Raw genomic sequence first — 10164 nt, forward strand, 5'->3', positions numbered from 1 at the left:
GCGCCGTCTGCGCCGAGGAGGGGCAGGGCCAGCTGGAGCACAAGTGCGCGCTGCCTCGTTTCTCCCCACGCCGCACGGGTCTGGTCCGCTCCGCCGCCAGGATACAAAGACCCGGGCGGGCTGCGGCGAGCTCTGCCCCCGGGCCAGTGCGTAGCCGCTTTTTTAGCTCCAGCTCGTCAGTGATTTCCCCAGAAGGCAGAGAATGGTTGCGCGAAGGGGCCCGCCACGCCGGGAAGGGGGCGAGACCAGACGTCGCCACCGGAGCGCTTCGGGCAGCCCAGAAGGAAGAAGGAGGCGGCGGCGGCTGGAGGGACGCGCCAAGCGCCCTTTGGACGGAGAGGTCCCTGCGGGCAGGCGCAGGTCTCCAGAGTGCCTGGAGGTCTCCGCAGAGGAAAGAACAGAGCTGCAGGTGCTCCCTCAGCACCTCAGATTTTCGGAGAATTTGGCACAGTACTAACTCTCTGGGAAACTGTTATATGACGGAGAGGACTTAGGAAAATGCCCCAATACTGTGCAGTGCCGAACGCCACAGGGAGGACATACCTGCCGCCTCCCTTTTCTATGCAGTTCTGTCAATATGACATTCTGGCATTAATCTTTAGAGTGCCGAGGTCTGAGGGCTATTTCCCTCTTAATATTAAAGTCCCAAACCCTGTACATCTAAATACCAAGGCAGATTTCTCCTCGCGATCCATAAACATGAGAGATTTCAGAGAAAAGAGCCACAGTATAACCAAAACTCTGAGATCTAGGCAAAGAAAGTGAATCTGGAGTCTTGGGTACTAATAGGTTCTTGAACTTATTTACACGGGGTTATAATCCTGATGATTGAACCCGTGTTTTGGAAGACTGTAGAACAGCAGCACTGGTTGTAGTGGGCAGGACCCAGGCTAGCCCACAGAGCTAGCCTGGTGTATCCTATTGCAGAGATCAACCATTCCCCAGAGGTCTGCAGTGAAAAGAGATTTTCTCTCCCATCTATTTGTGATGAGTGTGGGAGCAAGAAAAGAACCTTCAGGCAGGACCTGAGGGAGCTGTGGTCTGGGAAGAGAAAGTGCTTTGGAAAGAAAGGAGGAGCAAGCACGGTTTGGCACAGCAGGGAGTGGTCCTGGGTGTGTGTGGGCTGGGGCCAGTGGAACTGAGTCCTGTGGTTTCTTGGGAGTGGTTCCTCATGCTGCCAGGCCAGCAGAGATGTCAGCCCCAAGTGTGGGAGCAGTTCCTAAGTAAGAAATGGGTAAGACGAATCATGAGTAAAATGGGTAAGAAATGAAATACAAACTCAATCTCTTAAGAAATTGAGCCAAAGGATAAGTTTTATTTTCTCTATGTCTGTGTACGATGAGGGAAGAGCTCATAACCCTCTTGTATTAACCACGTTTTTTACCTTCTATAAAATGATGCTTTAAAATCTATAGGTACCCTCAGGTGGCCAAACCCACCTATATATCTGTTTCTCCTAGGTAATTCAAGCTCCAGCCTACTTACAAGTAAACAACCTCAAACTGACCAGTACACCACTGTCAACTATAGTCAACCAGTATCAGGCTGGTGTCACCCTGTCCACCCGTGCACACTCCTCACAGAAACCACAACGGAGGTCCTTGATCAGTCTCACTTGGTCTCTCTCTGCCTCATGACCAACCCTGGTGTTTCCCCGTGTGGCCCCCATGTGGCGTGCTGCCCTCTCTCCAGGGAACTGTGAGTATAATAAAACTTTCAAACTCTTCTGGTCCCTCTCTGGATCTATGTCTGTCATGCAAGATGATATCAACATAGCACCTCTTCTGGCTTGAGAAAACAAATTCCCTTCCAGAAAAAAAAAGTGTCAATTTTAAATATTATGAGAGCGACACGTTATTTAGTTAGACAGCTTACCAGACTAACAGACTTGCTTTTAGCAGTTAATGATTACTTTTACAGGATTCAGCAAAAGTCTCAGAAGTCCAGATGTGTTACACGATTCTCCTTTGCTGGAAATAACATTTGGAAAGACAGTTTTATGAAGCGGAGTAGTACTTGCTTTTCTGTAGCTATAAAGGGAAAGAGGAACATTATTGACTTATCTTGCTGAATTTTTTTCCCCTCCCTGGCCTGTAATTTTCAAGGCCAAGCACTGTAGTTCCTTTAGTTGTAGAGAACAAGTACCAGACCAGAAAATCTCAAAATTTAGAATATGCTGTAGAGTATCATGCTGTAGAGCACGTGGTGGTTTATAAAACCACCGGATTGCCATGAGTATGGATCTGTAAGACACAGATTCTGAGATCCAGTATATCAGGAAAAAAAAACCCTCCGTAATAGCGGACATACATATCCCCCACTACGTTCTAAATCATTTTATTATAAGAAGAATTTTCAATAAATTTTAAAAATAAAAGTTGTGCATGTACTTAGACAGTTCTGCAAGGTTTAGTATAAAAACAGCAGTTTCCTGTCTCACTGCCTTCCTGCTCCTAGAGGCATCCATTTTGCTGTTTCTTTTGGTATTTGGTATTTGCTCTTTATTTCCAAATACTGCAGTTTTTAATTTCTCAGTTTCAGGTATTATCTACTTCTTTCTGGAAGACTGAGCTCAATTACACTGCTTCCCCACATCCTGTCACTTTGCTATCCCATCATCTGGGGTTAGAACAATACTCAGTGCTTGCCTTATTATGACTCTCTCTATTCCCAGCTGGACTAGGTGATCTGCTATATGTCTGCATTTCATTTCTTGTACAACTTTTGGCTTTACTCAGGATTAATAAATCTTTTTTAAAAAAAGATTTATTTATTTATTTATTTTTCTCCCCTTCCCCCGCCAACCCCGGTTGTCTGTTCTGTGTCTGTTTGCTGCGTCTTCTTTGTCCGCTTCTGTTGTTGTCAGTGGCACGGGAATCTGTGTTTCTTTTTGTTGTGTCATCTTGTGTCAGCTCTCCGTGTGTGCGGCACCATTCCTGGGCAGGCTGCACTTTCTTTCGTGCTGGGCGGCTCTCCTTACGGGGCGCACTCCTTGCGTGTGGGGCTCCCCTACGCGGGGGACACCCCTGCGTGGCACGGCACTCCTTGTGCGCATCAGCACTGCGCGTGGGCCAGCTCCACACGGGTCAAGGAGGCCCGGGGACCTCCCATGTGGTAGACGGATGCCCTAACCACTGGGCCAAGTCTGCCGCCAAATCTTATTTTTTGTTTGTTTATAGTTTTCAATGTATTTAATACTAATATATCTCCAAATTCTCTGCCTCCTACAAGGAGACATTTTTTTCTCTCTTGGTTAATCAGACACATCACTTATGCCTCTGCCTTGGATCCTGACTGGGGGCTCTCTAGACTGCCCCTCCTCCTGGGCTCTCCTTCCACAGGTACCCAGGGGGGCCTTTTCTTCTCCCAGGGTTGAATACTTGTTTTCTGGATCCAGCTGCTGGCAGGAGTTAGTGTGGGAAGAGGGTCAGGGCAGTGCTTGGGGCATCAAAGTCTCTCTGATTCAGAACAAAGTTGCATATGGCATGGGGTTTTATAACTGTCATGAGGTTGGCGGAGAGAAAGGAGGCCTAAAATCAGCAGAATCTTTTCAGCCCTGCAGGGTGATTGTAAGGATGGTGTGCCCGCATGTTCCACATTCAGCCCTGCCTCCATAGCCCATCCTTGCTGCCAACCCAGGGGTCAGGAAACTCCTAAAGCCCTCCTCTGCCCTTCAGGATGGCTGTTCTGCACAAGTCGGCATTGCATTTTTTCCCTCAGGGTCTGAAAGCCTCCCATAGCAGAGGACTCTGTGCTCTGACAGTGCCCAAGATCTGTGGTTGTGGGTTTCTCTCTTGGTGTCCTCAATTTCTACTGTATTTGGCAACCCTTAGCCCTTCTTCACAAATACTGAGGTCTGAGGTTATAGGTGTTTCATTTCTCTTTCTTATTCAGGGCAATTCATAAAAGGGAGCAGAAATAGCTTTGCTGCGACTTTTTTTTTTTAAGATTTATTTTTATTTATTTCTACCCCCCGCCATTCCGTTGTCTCCTCTGTGTCCACTCACTGTGTGTTCTTCTGTGTCTGCTTGTATTCTCATTAGGCAGCTCCAGGAACTGATCCTGGGACCTTCCAGAGTGGGAGAGAGGTTGTCATTCTCTGGCACCACCTTAACTCCTTGTTCTATCTTTTTTTATTGTTATTATTATTAATTTCTCTCCTACACAGGGCGGCACTCCTGTGTGGAGTGACATTCCTGCATGAGCCGGCACTCTGCATGGGCCAGCTCGCTGTGTGGGCCAGCTCGCCCTCACCAGGAGGCCCTGGGCATTGAACCCTGGACCTCCTATATGGTAGACAGGAGCCCATTTGGTTGAGCCACATTCATTTCCCTGCCTGTGACATTTTAAATTGGAGTCTTCCATTACTTCTATAAATAAATGTGAGAAAATGATCTACTATTACCTGATTACTGATTTGAAAAAAAAGTTCTAGAATACTGATGGAATACATCATTATGCTAATAGTCTTTGGATGGTAAGTCTACATTCCCCCATTTTCTATTTTTTCCCTGAATTTTCAAAATTTTCAACATTCATAGTAAAGATTTTCTAATGGGAGAAAATAAAATGAACTTGAAAAATGTAGAAAACCCTAAATTTTTGTTTGATTTTTAAAAAAAGTTATTATAGTTTTATCAATCTTCTGGTGAAAAATCTGCACAATCAATCATGTCACTGAAGAATCTTTACTCCTTTTGCCAGCACCAACACTGACCTTTGCAGTCACCTTGACTTTCTTCATTCTGTTTTTGCATTGCTTTTGCTGTTTTCTTGAGGCCTTTTTCTTCTTATATAGGCCATGTTTTGCAATTACGTGTTTGGGTTCTTTTTTCTTTTCATAATCCAAGGAATTATAAATCATGCCAAAACCACTTGTCTTGCCACCACCAAAATAGGTTCTGAATTCAAATACAAAGATAGCATCTGGTATAGTCTTTTTAAAATTTATTTATTTGTTTGTTTGTTTATTTATCCCCCTTTCCCCCCTTGTCTGCTCTCTGTGTCTATTCGCTGTGTGTTCTTCTGTGTCTGCTTGTCTTCTCTTTAGGCAGCACTGGGAACCGATGCTATGACCTTTGGTATTGGGAAAGAGGTGCTCAATCTCTTGTGCCACCTCAGCTCCCTGGTCTGCTGCATCTCTTACTGTCTCTCCTCTGTGTCTCTTTTTGTTGCATCATCTTGCTGTGCCAGCTCTCTGTTTGGGCCAGTTCCCTACTTGGGCCAGCTTGCCACACAGGCCAGCTTGCCTTTACCAGGATGTCCCAGGAATTGAACCCTGGACCTCCCATGTGGTAGACGGGAGCCTTGTCACTTGAGCCACATCTGCTTCCCCAGTCTTGTACATTTTGGCTAGTTTTCTCCAAATTTCTGTCTTAGGTACCTTACCCTTCCCAGGGTAAAGGACATCAATGACGATTTGTCTCTGTTGAGCATTATTTTTAGAAAAAATTTTCACCTGTCACCAATTTGTTAATTTCCTTTACACCTAGGAGGATAAGAGATGGTGTTAGAGTTCTCTGAGATTCTTCTGACAAACAAAAATTCAAGACCGTTTATATATGAAAGAGAGTTGCTACTTTGAATATGCTAACTTTGGCAATGAACTAACATGAAATGTGCTGTAAGTAAAGGTTCTAATGCACAGCAACAAATTTTAAAGCTTTGAAGGCTAGTTTTCCCAAATGGGACTTCTTATACATAATCTTCGAGCACCGTCTAGTACAAGATGGTTACAACTGCAACTTTTCACACAGATACCTTTATTAGGCAAGTGGATATGACTGTGACTATTCTGGCCTTCATTTACAGATAGACTGAGAAGTCAACCACACGGAATCCTGACGCCCACTTGGCTCTTCTTTGAACCAATCTCGTCAAGGTGATGCACAGTTTACAAAACCCAGTGAACACTTTGGAGTCATTACCTTGCTGCTGACTCGTGCCTCCCTGAAAGACCCACTTTCCTGAGCTCCCTTGATAGTACACTCTAGTTTTCTACCCTACCGTTCTGTCCATTCATTCTCAGTCTCTTTTGCAGGCTCTTTTGCAATTTCCACGTCATGTACCTGTCCCTCAATGGGGGCATTTCTCAGCCCGTGTTCTAGGGCAGTCTCCCTGGGTGCTCTCTTCTGTTCCCATTGCTTCAAAGCTCCCTGCTCTGGATCAGTATCCCCATCTGAGGCCTTTCTCTTGAACTCTAGACTCCTATCTTTTAAGTCTCCTTGTCCCTCTTCTTCACCATCCAGTCAGTCATACCGTCTTCTTCCTTTTACTTCTGAAATATCGCCCTAGTCTCCTCTTCCCCACTCCATCACTATAGCCCAGGCCACCATCTCCCACCTGGACGGCTGCAGCAGCGCTCCATGGTTCCTTCCCTCCCATCTTTCCTCCATCCTGAGTTAATCATATGGCATTTAAAAGTGTACTCTGGAACATGTCTCTTTCTTACCTAAAAACCTTAATGAAGCATAAACTATGATCTTGGGAACTTGTAGGTGTGAAAAACAGCTGAACTTAAGTCCAGGATAGAGAAATCTTTCTTGTGGTGGTTTGAGACTGTATGTAACCAGACGATCACGTTCTTAAAGCTGGTCCATTCCCGAGGGTGTGAACCTATTGTGGGTGGTACCTTTTGATTAGGTTACTTTAGTTAAGGCGTGGCTCTGGATGGATCTTAATCCTCCTACTAGAATCCTTTATAAATGGCATGAGGGGAAGCAGACTTGGCCCAATGGATAGGGCGTCCGCCTACCACATGGGAGGTCCGCGGTTCAAACCCCGGGCCTCCTTGACCCGTGTGCAGCTGGCCCACGCGCAGTGCTGATGCGCACAAGGAGTGCCGTGCCACGCAGGGTGTCCCCGTGTAGGGGAGCCCCACGCTCAAGGAGTGCCCCCCATAAGGAGAACCACCCAGTGCAAAAGAAAGTGCAGCCTGCCCAGGAATGGCACCACACACATGGAGAGCTGACACAAGATGATGCAACAAAAAGAAACAGAGATTCCCGGTGCCACTGATAAGGATAGAAGCGGTCACAGAAGAGCACACAGCGAATGGACAGAGAGAGCAGACAACTGGGGGTGAGGGGGAAGGGAGAGAAATAAATAAAAAATAAATCTAAAAAAAATAAATAAATAAATGGCATGAGTATGGAGGGAGAGACAGAAAGCTACAGAAGCAGAGAGAAAGCCATGGAAGCCAAAGTTGAAAGCAACAAAACCTAGAAGAGAAGAGAGAGAAGTAGACTTCTCCATGTCCCTTGCCATGTGACAGAGAATTTCAGGATTGCCAACCGCCAGTCTTCAGGGAGAGAGTGTTGCCTGATGATGCCTTGATTTGGACATTTTGAAGGCCTCAGAACTGTAAGCTTGTAAGCTAATAAATCCCCATTGTAAAAGCCAGCCCATTTCTGGTATATTGCATTTCAGCAGCCTAGCAGACTAAAGCACTTCTTTTTTTTTTTTTTTTAAAGATTTTATTTATTTATTTAATTCCCCCTCTTCCCCCGGTTGTCTGTTCTCTGTGTCTATTTGCTGCGTCTTGTTTCTTTATCCGCTTCTGTTGTCGTCAGCAGCACGGGAAGTGTGGGCGGTGCCATTCCTGGGCAGGCTGCACTTTCTTTGGCACTGGGCAGCTCTCCTTATGGGGTGCACTCCTTGCGCGTGGGGCTCCCTTATGCGGGGACACCCCTGCGTGGCGCGGTACTCCCTGCACGCATGAGCACTGCACATGGGCCAGCTCCACACGGGTCAAGGAGGCCCGGGGTTTGAACCGCAGACCTCCCATGTGGTAGACGGACGCCCTAACCACTGGGCCAAGTCCGTTTCCCCTAAAGCACTTCTTGAAGTGAATAGTTTTTGTATTTGAGTTCTTTGCATCCTGTTATATCTTTGATGAGGGTCAGCCTTGTCACAGGGGAGCTATTTGTTAAATAGCTGTTAAAAGCATCACTTGGGAGCTTGTTAGAATTGTTGAATCTTAGATCCAACCCCAAAACTCCAGAATCAGAACCTGCATTTTAGTAAGATTCCAAGGTGATTCATATACATATTGCAGATACCAAAATAAATGAAGATATTATGTCAGAACACTGTAATCCATTTAGCCCCCCCCCCCCAACAGGAAATACTGCAATGCAGCCCAATACTACTGATATCATGTATTGAGCTTTAACAGATACTTCACATGCAGGATGTATATTAGTTAGGTGACACAAATGAATGACTTCACTTATTTTTCTTTAACTGTGCAATGGTACATTTTCCTCATGGAAGTTATATGGTCCTAGAGGCAAAGTGCTTCTTTGCTGTGTTTTGTATTTCACATAGCATTTAGCAAATTTAGGGGCACAAAATCCCCCCCACTAATGCATTTTACTTCAGATACATAAGGAATATTATGCCTGTGAACGTGTTTTTTTTTGCCTCCGATGCTGTTCTCAACTTAGTCACCCGTGAACTCCTTCTCATTCTTAAAGGGCAAATTCACACATCCCCTTTGAGAAACAGCTCTTGGTGTGTTAATGAGCCCTGATAAATACCAAACCCTTGACCATGGCATACTGACTGTCCATGTATCCTGAACTGTCCATTATGAGCTGGATTCTGTTGGACCCATCAAGTCCTAAAGTTGGATGGACCCAGCAACAGTTCATCCTGAGATGCAGGATTGAGCCTGAGCAGGACCAGAGGGCACAAGTAAGTTGCATGAGCAAGTAGTCAGACCTCCACATCACCCACCACAGTTACAGTTTGCCCCTAAAGTTGTATGGGGAGCGGGGGGGTTGGAGGGGGAGGGAGTGGTGAGAAACCCATGCAGTTGGCTGAAAGAAGAGGAAAATGCCCTAGTTCCAGCTCAAGAAAATATGTTTAAGGTGCTCACTGCTTTGTAGGTAATCAACAATCACTAACGTTTTCTTTGGATTTTGTTTTATTCCACTTAATTTTAAATTTAGTCTGATTAATTTATAATCAAATAAATTAATAATCAATCCATTTTTCTTTTTAAAAAATACAACCTTACGAAGAAAACTAAAAGCCTCCCCTTTTTAAAAAGATTTATTTTTTTTAATTTCTCTCCCCTTCCCTGCACCCCCCCATTGTCTGCTCTGTGTCCATTCCCTGTGTTCTTCTGTGTCTGCTTGTATTCTTGTCAGCATAAAAGCCCCTTTTAATACAACTCTAGTCATATGTCCCATTACCCCCACTCCCCAGCTACATGCACACTTACACCCATTTTTTTTTAGTTTGGTTTGCACCAGATCTTTAAAATTGTACGTATATATGTAGTTCTATATGCCTATATAGAATATTGAAAATTGTTTTTGGTATTTTCTTCAAATACAAGTTATTATACTATAAGTTTGGCAACTTACTTTTTAAAACTCAATAAATGCATTTGATTTATGTATATTTATATATGTATGTACATGCATGCATTCAACTTTTTATCGAAATTTTCAAATAAACATAAAAACAGAGATAATAATATAGTGATTTCCCATGTAGTCATCATTCAATTTCACCAGTTATCAAAATTTTTCCAATCATCTCTCTCATAAACATTTCAGCAGGTATCTCTAACAGATAAGGGCTTTAAAAAATGTATAGTCACCAGCCATTATCACACTTAACAAAATTAATTATAACTTATTATAATCTAATAACCAATCTCAGTCAGTTTTCTGATTGTCACAAGTTGTTATTGTTGTTTTAAAGTTTTGTTTGCTTAAATCAAGACCTACGGAAGGTTCACACCTTTCATTTAGTTGATAGACGAACTAAATCTCTTTTAGACTATAGAAATTCTAGCATTAGCCCTCTCTTTCCTCCTCATTTGTTTGTTGAAAAATTCAGGGAAGTGGCCTTGGCCCAAAGCATAGGGCATCCACCTACCACATGGGAGGTCCGCGGTTCAAACCCCGGGCCTCCGTGACCCGTGTGGAGCTGGCCCATGCGCAGTGCTGATGCGTGCAAGGAGTGCCCTGCCACGCAGGGGTGTCCCCCGCGTAGGGGAGCCCCACGCACAAGGAGTGTGCCCTGTAACGAGAGCTGCCTAGCGCGAAAGAAAGTTCAGCCTGTCCAAGAATGGCACAGCACAAACGGAGAGCTGACACAGCAAGATGACGCAAGAAAAAGAAACACAGATTCCCGTGCTGCTGACAA

The sequence above is a fragment of the Dasypus novemcinctus genome, chromosome 21 (assembly GCF_030445035.2).
Source record: "Dasypus novemcinctus isolate mDasNov1 chromosome 21, mDasNov1.1.hap2, whole genome shotgun sequence".
Taxonomy (NCBI): Eukaryota; Metazoa; Chordata; class Mammalia; order Cingulata; family Dasypodidae; genus Dasypus; species Dasypus novemcinctus.